The sequence below is a fragment of the Cebus imitator genome, unplaced genomic scaffold, assembly GCF_001604975.1.
Source record: "Cebus imitator isolate Cc_AM_T3 unplaced genomic scaffold, Cebus_imitator-1.0 Scaffold38, whole genome shotgun sequence".
NCBI classification, from domain to species: domain Eukaryota; kingdom Metazoa; phylum Chordata; class Mammalia; order Primates; family Cebidae; genus Cebus; species Cebus imitator.
In genome coordinates this window covers 9,144,317-9,157,185 of record NW_016107353.1, presented here as the reverse complement: position 1 = coordinate 9,157,185, position 12,869 = coordinate 9,144,317, and the positions used below count along the sequence as shown (strand labels likewise).

The window sequence follows — 12,869 nt, the reverse complement described above, 5'->3', positions numbered from 1 at the left end:
GTCTGTAATCCCAGCTACTTGGGAGGGAGGCAGGAGAATCACTTGAACCCAGGAGGTGGAGGTTGTAGTAAGCTGAGATTGCACCACTGGACTTCAGCCTGGGGAACAGAGTAAGAGTCCATCTCAAAAGAATAAAAAATAAATAAAAATAAAAGAGGAGGTAGAGAGAAGGCCCCTCAGGGCCCCACAAGGACTGTAGCTTTGATTCTTAGTCCCACGAAAGCCACTAGAAGGTTTTCAGTGGAACAATGGAACTGATCTGTGGTGTTCACAGATGTCCAGCTGCTGTGTGGGGAACAAGCCAAAGAGACCAGGCTGGAAGTGGGGGTCCGATTGGGAGGTGACTGCAGCATCCAGGCTTGAGATGGCATAGCCTCCATCAAGGTCGTGGCACTGGAGACAGATTCAGGTCTATTCTGGATGAAGAGTTAAGCTTGATTTACTGATGAATTAAATGTAGAAAGTGAAGAGAGAGGAGGAATGAAGATGACTGCTGGGTTTTGAGCTGAAACAACGATGGATTGTGTGGCCATTTGCTGAGATGGGGATGACTAGGGCAGGACAATTATGAACATGTTAAGTTTCAGACACTTGCTAAATATCTAAGGACATGTGAGTGATTGAATACATGAATCAAGCTCAGGGGTGTGTCAGAATTGGAGAGAGAAATTCAGAAGCAATGAAACTGGGTGAGGTCACTGAAGGTTGGTGGGCAGTTGGGAGCCCCTGCAGGACTCAGACAGAAGTGGGTTGTGGCAAGAGAGCTGGGTGTGCAGACAGGGTCCACAGAGGTGGGAGTACAGGCTGAGAGGCAGCTGATGTTTCTGGCTGTGGAGGTGGTAAAACGGGATCTGAGAAATGTGGAATCTCAGGGCTTAGAAACTGAGGAGGCACCCCCTGCGGCCCTGCTCTGCAGAGGCTGGCAGGAACACAGCCTTCCCGTGAGTAACAGGATCTACCACCGAGCCTGGGGCCCATCCACAGCTCCTCTAGGCCCTCATTCTGTCTCACCTGACTCTAAGCACCTGAGCTGGATTATAGCTGGCTCGTATTTCTAACCAGCTCATTTCCCTATGTAAAAGGTTTTTTGCTACTGGGCTAGACATCCAGTGAGAGGAATGGAGTAATTACCCTTAGGTAATGGGGAAAGAGACAGAGGGAGGAGGAAGGACTAGCTGGCAGCCCAGGGCTCTGGCAGTAGCTGTGTTGTGCCCAGTGAATTGGGAAGGAATGATTCACTGCCATGAGGCAGCATGGCAAGGTGGTCAGTGCACAAGTTCTGGAACCCGATCACTTACATTCAACTCTTAGTTCAACCATTTACTAATTGTTGTGCCTGCAGAAGAGCGCCAAGCACGTAGTGTGCTCATGGAGTGCCTAGAACAATGGCACATAGCAAACACTCAGTAAACATAATCTTGAGCTGGTACTGAGTCCATTTCACATCTGTCTCTGAGTTCAACAGTGACTTCCAAGCTGCAGGTCACTCCTGCACAAATGAAAGGTGGCTGCTGACTGGATTAAGGTGTGGCAACAATGTGATAGGCACACACCTGAGTTCTGAATCAGGCACAACAACGGTGAGTTTCATAGAGCCTGTGTAATCACTATGCTTGCTATAATGACATCCTTGATCCCATGACACTGTGCATTTTTCACACTTTTCATTCTGTCTTATGTACTAAGCTCTCTCCTAGGTCTGCCATGATGAGGAGTGCAGGGTTTATGAATGACCACAAACCTGGTGGCTTCAAACAATAATATTTTTTTTTTTCCCACAGGTCAGGAGACCCAAAGTCCAAAATCAAGGTAGCAGCAAGATTGGACTCTTCTGAGGGCTGCTGAGGAGAAAGTATCCAGCCTCTCCTGGCTTCTGGTGCCTGCCAACAATCCTTGGCTTTCCCCAGCTGGTGACACATCACTTCAATCTCTGCCTTTATCTGCCCATTGCCCTTTTCTCTGAGTCTTTCTGTGCCCTTTCTTTTTCTTCTAAGAACACCAGTCATTCGATTCTGGGCCCACCCTAAAACCAGGATGATTCCCTCTTAGGATCTGAAATTAATTATATCTGCAAATAATCCAAATAAGGTCACATTTTGAGGTGTAAGCATGAATTTTAGGGGGACACTATTCAACCCACTTTATCTTTGCCGTGGCCCACTGGAGCAAGAAAGACAAGTACTATTACTGCCTATGTATAAGCTGGAAAGCCAGGGTCTAGAGATGAGAAGTTAACTGGCTTATGGTTATATAGTTAGTTGGTGGGAATAGATCCCAGATTTAAATTCCTCCTCCAGGAATGTTTCCCCACCCAAGTTTTTGTTTGTTTTTTGATTTTTTGTGAGATGAAGTTTCTCTCTGTCGCCTGGGCTGGAGTACAGTGGCACTATCACAGCCTACTGCAGCCTTGACCTCCTGGGCTCACGTGATCCTCCTGGGCTCACGTGATCCTCCTGGGCTCAAGTGATCCTCCTGGGCTCAAGTGATCCTCCTGCCTCAGCCTCCCAAGTAGCTGTGACTATAGTTGTGAACCATGGTTCCCAGTCCCCACCCAAGTTTTACACACATACATACACCTTGTATGTATTTTATGTGCAAGGAAGACAGGCAGACAATGAGGCAGGAAAGAGCTGCTGGTCGTGTCTGTCCAGCTCTCCTCTCTTGTCTTCTGGCAAATCAGCTTTGGCCTTTTCCAATCACGTGGTTCCATGGAGGCAACCAAGCTCTGGGAGGGCCTTCTTCCTGGCACAGGAGCTCCCTGGGGCCCAACACTTGACACCCTTGACTATATTCGACTGATCCTGAGATGGGTATGTGATTCAAGCTGAGGAAAACAGAGCCAATTAGCTCTGTTTTAGACCTCAGGGCCTGACTGGGTAAGTCTCAGTCTTGTCCTAATGGCAAAGCTGGGAGATCAAGCTGCTGGTGGCCCTGAGGACACAGAGAGAAGGCCCGCAGAGAGAAGAGCAGACACAGGGCATACAGAGGGAAGCCTGGTGGACCTGGAGATGTTAGTTGCAGCTGTCCCCAAGGCCTTTCCCATGCCTTGGTTACTTGAGCCAACATATTTCCCTTTTTCCCCCTTTTGCCTAAACAGGTTCACATTTGTTTTCTGTCACTGACAACCATAGCAGTCTGAATTATCATCTCAGTGCAAAAATAAATGTTAGCTCATGTTGGTAATAAAGAGGTCAGCAAAAAAAGAAAGAAAGAAATCAAGCTGGGCAATGTTAGAAATCAAACTGAGCATGGTGGCGCACACCTGTAATCCCAGCTACTCAAGAGGCTGAGGCAGGAAGATTGCTTGAACCCGCTAGGTCAGGGTTGCAGTGAGCTACGGTTGCGCCACTGCACTCCAGCCTGGATGACAGAGCAAGAGACCTATCTCTAAAAAAATTAAAAACAAGGAAATCATGTTTGGTTTTCAATTTAATACTTGAGAATAAAATATTTAAGTAAATTAGTGTGTTTTAATCAGTGGGTTAACAAAAGAGTATTGTTTATTCAATATAAAAGAGCAAGGTTACATGTTTAAATAGTCTCTCTCTCTTTTTTTTTTTTAGACGGAGTCTCGCTCTGTTGCCCAGGCTGGAGTGCAGTGCCCTGATCTCTACTCACTGCAACCTCCGCCTCTCAGGTTCAAGTGATTCTTCTGCCTCAGCCTCCTGAGTATCTGGGACCACAGGTGCTCATCATCATGGCTGGCTAATTTTTTGTATTTTTAGTAGAGATGGAGTTTCACCATGTTGGCCAGGCTGGTCTTGAACTCCAGACTTCGTGATCTGCCCACCTTGGCCTCCCAAAGTGCTGGGATTACCTGCGTGAGCTACTGCATTCGACCATAGTCTCATTTTTTTAATGGCTTCATCTTGTAGTAGACAGACTTATAAAATGGTTCCCAGTGACCCGCATATCTCAATACTCTTATCCTGTGTAATTCCCTTTTCAGGATGAGGGGAGGGGAGGGGAGGGGAGGGGAGGGGGTGAGTTGAATCTGGTAACTTGCCTCTGAGAAGTAGAATATAGCAAAGGTGATGGAATATCATGTCTGTGATTAGGTCACAAGAGATTGTGATGCAGGCTCTCTATCTTGCTGGTTTTGATGAAGTGAGCTGCCATGTTAGAGAGGCCCACACGGCCAGGAACTGAGGGTGGCCTCTGCCAACAGTTAGCCAGGAACTGAGGCCCTCGGTCCAGCAGCCTCTAAGAAACTGAATCCTGCCACCAACTGCTTAGAAGCAGATCATTGCCCAGTTGAACCTTGATTGCAGTTGGGTCAGACTCCCAGTGAAGCTATGCCCAGATTCCTGACACACAGAAACTGGGAGATAGTAACACATGTCTGGTTTCAAGCCACTAAATGTTGGGGTAATCTGTTACAAAGCAATATATAATGAATTCAACCGTAGTAATGAAAGTCCCATTATATAAAAAGCAGGCAGTTTTTTTTTTTTTTTTTTTTTTTGAGATGGAGTTTTGCTCTTGTTGCCCAGGCTGGAGTATAGTGACGCAATCTCGGCTCACTGCAACCTCTGCCTCCCAGTTTCAAGTGATTCACCTGCCTCAGCCTCCCGAGTAGCTGGGATTACAGGCATGCACCACCACGCCCAGCTAATTTTGTATTTTTAGTAGAGATGGAGTTTCTCCATGTTGATCACACTGGTCTCAAACTCCCGACCCCAGGTAATCTGCCTGCCTCAGCCTCCCAAAGTGCTGGGATTATAGGTATGAGCCACCACGCCCAAACAAGCAGACAGAATTCTTAAAAATATCAACAGAATAAACAAATAGAAGTGAAGTCAAGGAACTGCTCTGTGTACTCAAAGTACTTAAGTATGAAAATTCCTTACTTTAAAAAAACCGAAATATGTTCAACGTTATTCCTATCATTTATTTTCATATGGTTACTCTGAAAAAGAGCTGGAGTGTGTTAGATGCATTTGTGCTGAGCCCATGGATGTTTTCAGTCCCATGATCTGCAAAGAGATGATTCTGAGAATATCTTTTCTATGGCACAATATTCAGTTCAGAGGATTCAACTTAGAAAAGTTTTCTTAGAAAAATACTTAAAGGACTTCACATCAATACCTGTAACGTGTACAAGGATAGAGTGGTTGACTATGATTGTGTGTGGGGTGTGTATGTGTGTGTGTGTGTGTGTGTGTGTGTGTGTGTGTGTACCTAGCTTAAGGAATGTTTTTCATACAGCTATGTTAGGAATACAGAACCTGTAGGGGTAAAACTCCACCAAGGGCTACTGTAATATGAAAATTAAAACTCAAACTCACAATTCAGAAAAATTATGTGACTATTCACATTTTCAAATTAAAACAGGTAACATAAAGCATTTCATGTACACACACACATGCATACACACACACTGCAGATTTCAGTTCTATATCATGCATAGTTGAACAAGGTAGAGAGTTACAGAAAGAGAGGAGATAGAAGGATAGACAGAAAGAACATGGGCCGGGCACAGTGGCTTACACCTATAATCCCAGCACTTTGGGAGGCTGAGGCAGGGGATAGAAAGCAGCGTGGCCAACATGGTGAAACCCATTTCTACTAAAAATACAAAAATTAGCTGGGTATGGCGGCACATGCCTGTAATTCCCAGTTACTTGGGAGGCTGAGGCAAGAGAATCACTTGAACCTGGGAGGTGGAGGTTGCAGTGAGCCGAGATTATGCCACTGCACTCCAGCCTGGGCAACAGAGCAAGACTCCATCTCAAGAAAAAAAAAATGAACATTGGGAGTTAATAAGGAAAAACTTTTGTTTCAGAGTGGTTCACTAAGGCCTTAGAACTTTTTTTTTTTTTTAGCTATAGGGTGCTTTTATTTGCCAATCTCATTGAAGGGCTGGGGTTGTTTTCATCATGTATCCAGTGTCTATAGTGCACTAGGTGCCATCCTTGCAGCTGGGCTAGGCAGTGAAAAGCAGAGCTCCTGCCCCTAAAGCATCCTTAGAGCATATGCACACACAGCACGCACAGCCAGACAGTAAACGGTTATGAGGCAGGGTGATGACTGCCAGGAGAGGGAGGTGGACTACCGTGTTAGTCTGTTTGCATTGCTAAAAAGAAATACCTGACACTGGGTATTTTATAAAGTAAAGAGTTTATTTTGGCTCATAGGTCTGCAGCCTGTCCAGGAAGTGTGGCACCAGCATCTACTTCTGGTGAGACCTCTGGAAGCCTATAATCATGGCAGAAGGCGAAGGGGGAGAGGACAAGAGAGAGAAGGGAAGAGGTACCAGGCTCTTTAAACAACCAGCTCTCTTGTGAACTAACAGAATGAGAACTCATTACTGCAAGGTGGACACCAAGACATTCATGAGGGATCCACCCCCCTGATCCTAACACCTCCCACCAGGCCCTACCTCCAACACTGGAGATTACATTTCAACACGAGATTTGGAAGGGACAAATGTCCAACCATATTAGCTACCAAAGCCAGGTCTGACCCAGGCTAGGCTGGGGAACAGGAAATTCCTTGAAAGAGCAGATGCCTTGATACAGGTTAGGAGGGTCCATGATAGTAGTCCTGGCAAGAATAGGCACAGGCCTGAACAGACACAGGCAATGCCACAGAATAAAATGGAATGGCTCCTTGAGAGGGACCCAAGATTCCCGCAGTTTGCAGTTCATGACGTTGCAGGGATGGAGGATACCATTAACTGAAATAAGGAAAGAGAATAGATAAGGACAGAGAATAAGGAAAGTGAATAGATCTATAGGCAAAAGGATTTTTCCCCAAATAATATAATCTGATCATATAAATATCTGATATAACATTTTTGAAAAATTCTCTATAGGTTTCAGGATAACATTCAAACTGTATCGTTTAGCACATATGGCTCTCTACATTCATTCTTCTTTAGGTTTATTTCTTGTCACTCACCCAAGTTCATCCTTAGATCTAGCAACATAAAACTACCAGTAATTCTCAGCCACGTTCCCTGGCTGTTGAATGGTTTTGCATGTGATTCTGTCTGCCTAGAAAGCTCTCTGTTATGAACATCTGTTGCTTTAGTGTTCTCAGCATCCGCCCTTTGGTTACCACCTGCCTCATTCCATGTGGTCCTAATGGGACTGCCAACCACAGTATCCTGTCCCCTGGCCCCAATGCTGGGTAGCAGATCCAGGCCCCTTCAATCACATACCCTGACCACAGTGATTGACCTGGGATTGGCCCATGTCCCAAGGTGGGCCCATCAGAGCCCTTCCCTGGGATTTTATATATGGGTGCTGGGACAGTTCTCTTTTTCTGGAGCTGAAAAAACTGGGTAGCTATAAGCCTGGCACTGCCTGTGGTGAGGGCCCTCCTGCCCCTGCAACTTGGAGGAAGCTAATCTGATTAGGAGAGAATGAGTCCAATACAGAGGAAGCAGCAGCAGAGATGAGAGTGAGGCGCAGCAAACCTGAATGCCTGTGTGTCCGAGGCCAGCTTCAGACAGTCGTCCCAGTTATACAGTTCCCTGGTTTGCTTCATCTGGCCTGAGTAAGGTTTCTGTCATTTGAAATTGAAACCATTCCATAGCCAAAATCCCAGTTTCTTCTTCTCACTTTCTACACACTCTTCAAACCTCAGTTCCAGTCCTGTTCCTCCAGAAAGCCTTCTCTGAAGGACCAGTCGCTCTTCCCCTCCCAAGTACAATGCTCTTCCCTGGGTCCCCATAACATCTGTGCATATATCATTTGTATCCCTTAGCAACCAGACTGGTAATAGGCAGTTCACATCTCTGTTTCCCATCAAGTCATAAGTTTCTTGAACCTCATTGTATTGACTTCATAGTTAAATGTCTGGTGCAGAGGAGGTGTTCAATCAGCTTTTGATGAAAATCAAGTTTGTAGTTTTCTGTGGAACACTCAGGTGTCTGTGATGTATTTGGGTATTTAAATCACAGAGGGGGGCCTGGTACAGTGGCTCAGACCTGTAATTCCACCACTTTGGGAGGCCGAGGTGGTCAGATCACCTGAGGTCAGGAGTTCGAGACCAGCATGGCCAACATAGTGAAACCCCATCTCTATTAAAAATACAAAATTACATGGGTGTGGTGGCGCACACTAGTAGTTCCAGCTCCTTGAAAGGCTGGGGCAGGAGAATCACTTGAACCCAGGAGGTAAAGGTTGTAGGGGGCCGAGATTGCTCCACTGCACTCCAGCCTGGGCAACAGAGCAAGACTCCATCTCAAAAAAAAAAAAAAAAGAAATAAAATAAATCACAGTGAGGCTCCACTTCTGTGGACCAGGAGGAGGAAACCAGGGGGCAGTGGGCAGTGGGAGGAGAGGAAGGGGGTACAACCCTCAGTCACTTCCCAGTGGCTTATCCAGGAAGGGAAGGACAGAGGTAGAATGGCAACTGGAAGGACAAAAGGGACTTTAAGATTCCCAAGACTGTGCTCACTTCGGCAGCACATATACTAAAATTGGAACAATACAGAAAAGATTAGCATGGCCTCTGCACAAGGATGACAGCAAATTTGTGACCGTTCCATATTAAAAAATAAAAGTAAAAAGAAGAAGATTCCAAAGACCTGGAGTATTTATATGTTGATGGGATGGAGACAGTGGAGCGAAAAGAAGAGGAGGGAGTAGAAGCAAGACCACGGGACAAGGGGAGGGGATGGGCCCAGAGCACAGGTGGAAGGAAAAGGAACAAGAGTGACCAACAGACACTCCAGTTTAGACAATGCCTTAGATGGTGACAGTAACCTCACTCAGCCTCCGCCAGGCCACAAGGTAGGGAAAAACAGAGCCTCTGTATTTTTTCCTAAGTCTTCCAAAGCATTCGACTTTCTTTTTCTCAATTACCCTTTACCTCCCAGCAAGGGGAGGCCTATTACCGAGCTTAAGGGGCCCTTCTGGGTCACTGGCCTCCACTAGGTCCAAGTCTCCCCTGGTGCTGGCCAGAGTTCAAGGTAATCCTTTGGATTGTTCCCCTTGTTGTTGTCACTGAACCTGGGAGATTGGGTTACCCCAGGATAATGTTCACTGACTTTGTCCAGGGCCCTGTGATCCCATAAAGGGAGGAGCAAGGATGTAAATTATTAAGGAAATCTCAGGTTCTCAACACTTGCCTAGAGATTCAAATATGCCAAGAAACCTGAGAGAGCTCAGCCCTTGAGGTGCTGCAGCTGGGATTGAACTGGCATCACTTCCCAGGCCTGCAGGTCTCCGAGCCTGCCAATGATTAAACCCCAAAGTCTGATGGCTCACTAGGGCCCCATGTGAAAAGCCCTCTGCAGCCAGGATTTCTCAAAAGATCTATAGGGTTGAGACAGCAACAGCCCATTAATAGAAACCCAACTCAGAAACCATGCTTATTCGGGGCCCTCAGCAAGTGTGAAGACAAGGAAAAAGCAGTGCTTTTTTCTGGCCAGGCGTGGTGACTCACACCTGTAATCCCAGCACTTTGGGAGGCCAAGGCTGGAGGATCACTTGAGGTCAGGAGTTCAAGATCAGCCTGGCCAACATGGTGAAACCACGTCTCTACCAAAAGAATACAGAAATTAGCCAGGCATGGTGGTGTACACTTATAGTCCCAGATACCCAGAAGGCTGAAGCATAAGGATCACTTGAACTCAGGAGGTGGAGGTTGCAGTGAGCTGAGGTTGTACCACTGCATTCCAGCTTAGGTGACAGAGTAAGACTGTCTCAAAAACAAACAAACAAACAAAAATACTTTTTTTTCCCACTGGAGGATCCCAGGAGAGGCATGGTCTCCCCTAAAGAGATGCTTAGCTTAACTGGGGGAGGCATGACCCTTGCTCTTAGGAAGCTCCTGGCCAGATAGAGGACATGGACACAGACAGACAGACAGACACACACACACACACACCCCACACCACACCACACCGTGGTTGCAATTGATAGCAACTAGAACAAGTTACAGGCAAAGTATAAGCACTGAACAGGAGGCCAGAACTAACCCCACTGCAAGTAGGGGCATGGCCCAAAGGTGAAGGTCAGCATAGAAGCTGCCCACCTCCCTGAGGCCTCCCTACCATCTAGTGCAGAGCTGAGCTAGTTCAAGATCTGAACTGGCTTGCTGCTTTCTGGGCATCCTCAAAGGATGCTGTGGTCCTTATAGGAGGCAGTAGCTTCAAGGATCTCGCCTGCCTATTGCCTGAAGTCCTACTTTCTGGAAAAGAGAAAGAATAGTTCAACATTCAGCTTCTACAACTTTATTTGACTTTGGTGATCAAGAGAGAACTCAGATGTTTGCTTTGAGCTCTCACGTGTCTGCCTCTTAACACCTGTTATCACACTCAGCTTTGTTTCTTGGGCTGCAAAAATTGCCGAGCGTGTGTGTGTTCATGGACACTTTACAAGTATTTCTGTGTGGCTGGCCATCCAAGTGTATGTTTGCAGATATCCATGTGGCTGTGATCATGTGTGACAATTTCTGTTTTTGCTTAAGCTGTCCCTGTGCATACATGAGTGTGTATAGTTGTGTGCACTCTGGACCCTCTTTTGCAAACACACTGAGCGTTCATGTATCAGGTTTTAATGTCCAGCAGCATGATGACATCAACACAGCAGGCTGGACATTGAATGGAGCCTCACCACTTCCCTAGAGTACACTTCCCACATGTACTCTAATGTCCCAAACTTTCTTCCTCCCTTGTCAGTCTGCCATGAGTTCCTGAAAATTATTGTATGCTACACACAAGACTTTCCCAGAAGGGCTGAGAACACTTGCTCTTTTGTGTTTCCACTGGAAGTCGGCTCACTTGTTCATTCATTCAATCCCACAACTACCACTGAGCTTCTTCCAGGCCAGGTGCTGTGTTAAGAAACAGAAATACAGAAATGAGTAAGACATGGCTCCTGTTTTTATGAAATGCATACTCTAGTTGAGAAGGAAAGCCTGGACACAGCTAATCAAGTTCAAAGACAGCCTCTGATAAACCATGGAAGGACAGAGAAAATTCTAATGCCCCCTGAGGAAGCTAGGAAGACTTCATTGAGTTCACATTTAGCCAGGCCATGAAAGTTGAATCGAATTTTGACAAGTAAATGAGCAGAACAGCATTCCAAGCAGGGGAATGGTGTGATCAAAGATCTAGAAATGACAAAGCCATGGAGCTTCTACTTGCAGACACTCCCTTACAACTCCAAGGGACACCTCAGGGTGTCTCCTGAGCTTGTGCAATGCTGTGGTCCTGCCCTTCAGCTGTGTTCTTATCAGTCTGTGCACACAGCCTTACTCATGTTGCATTTAACCAATTCCAAATGGGAGGAAATGAACTAAAGTGGCGTTTGAAGAACAGGGGTGGGGGAGCAGCTGTACCTGCAGTGGGAGAGGCTGAGGGCAGTCCTGTGGAAATCCAGCACAATCTATGAGGACAGTTACATTCACAATGAGTTGTTGAGAATGATTTCACTTATTTCATTTAATCATTTACTCAACAAACATTCATCTGATGCAATCTCTGGAGCTCTCAGGGAAAAAGGAAGAAAAGAATAATATCATATTTGTTCATGATGACTTGGCTTAGTGTTCCTTCAAGTATGTTCCTCAGAATAATAAATAATCCAGAGAAGTTCTGAGAGCAAGTAAGAGTTAATGGGATCAAATACATTTGGGAAACATATCAACAAAGCAAACAGGTTTTGGTACTACCATTGAGATGTGGCCAACAATATTTCCCAAAGTTATTTGAACTGTAAATCACATATGTTTCATAGGATTGGTAGAGTTGATTAAAACTTTCCTGGAGAAACCCAAGATGGGGGAGAGGAGTTCTAAGGAGTTCTCTGTGATAATGGAAAACAAAGGAAAGAGGATTCGCAAACTCCTGGGCTGATAATGTGGCAAGAAGTGTCACCTTTCTCCATCCAGGAAGACTTCCTGGAGGATGTCTTACCTCAGAAGCCACTTGGTGGAAGAAAGAGCAAACTGAAGGGACTGAAGCTTAATTTGTGTCACACAAAAGCAAAGATGAACTTGGGTGAGAATAACCGCTCTGTAAAATGCTATGGTGTTAAATATCTGTTGGAATGGACTTGTTTTGCATGTTTTAAGGGAAGGATGAGGAGGAAGAAGAGGCTTAGATCTTGCCTGCTCTCAAGTGGCACCTAGTCTGATTAAAAAAAAAAAAAAAAAAAGCATAGCCCCTGCCTTCTGAGAGCTCCTAGCCCAATGGCGGGATATAGGCAACAAAAGACAGTGACACCTGAGAAATGGGAAACAAACTAGGCAAGACTTACAATGTTCTATTTGCTGCCTTGGGAGAAAAATGTGTAGGGAAGAGACACCAAAGTGGAGCCCAGCAAATTTTGTAAGTGAAGAGGAGCTGGGAGTCTAGGGAGGTCGAGGCAGCTGCAGCACACAGAACAGAGTAACCAAGAGGAGAGGGTCACACAGAAGAAAACCCCAGAAATCTGCAAAGCCTTCTCTTCAAGTACTGAGCAGAGCACTGACCAGCATGTGTGCCAGAAAAGAACCATCCAAAAGGATAAGAGAGCCAGAGTTCACATAGGCCTGGGACTACTTTCCAGCCCCACCAGTCAGCCTGGGAAAACTCATCATCAATGGAACATTGGGAAGAGTACTCAGGAGGATTTTGCTTCAGCAGTGGAAAAGAATTAGCACCAGGCTAAATACTGCTTTCATCCCACTTAACAAATTTTAAAGACCTGAAATATAAAACTGCTTCAAGTTATTTAATTTCACTGCATCCCAGAACAAAATTCCAATTCCAGAATATTTATAGGAATATAAAAAATATCCAGACTGGGTGTGGTGGCTCAAGCCTGTAATCCCAACACTTTGGGAGGCCAAGGCAGGCGGATCACTTGAGGTCAGGAGTTCGAGATCAGCCTGGCCAACATGGTGAAACCCCATCTCTACTAAAAATA

General features: G+C 45.7%; 1 non-coding gene across 1 annotated transcript; it reads left to right on the top strand.

Annotated features, from left to right (window-relative positions):
• Positions 1 to 8,401: 8,401 nt before the first annotated feature.
• On the top strand, positions 8,402 to 8,506 carry LOC119470728. Its single transcript, XR_005199694.1, has one exon. It is a non-coding gene; the product is annotated as a U6 spliceosomal RNA (small nuclear RNA).
• The last annotated feature ends 4,363 nt before the right edge of the window (positions 8,507 to 12,869 follow it).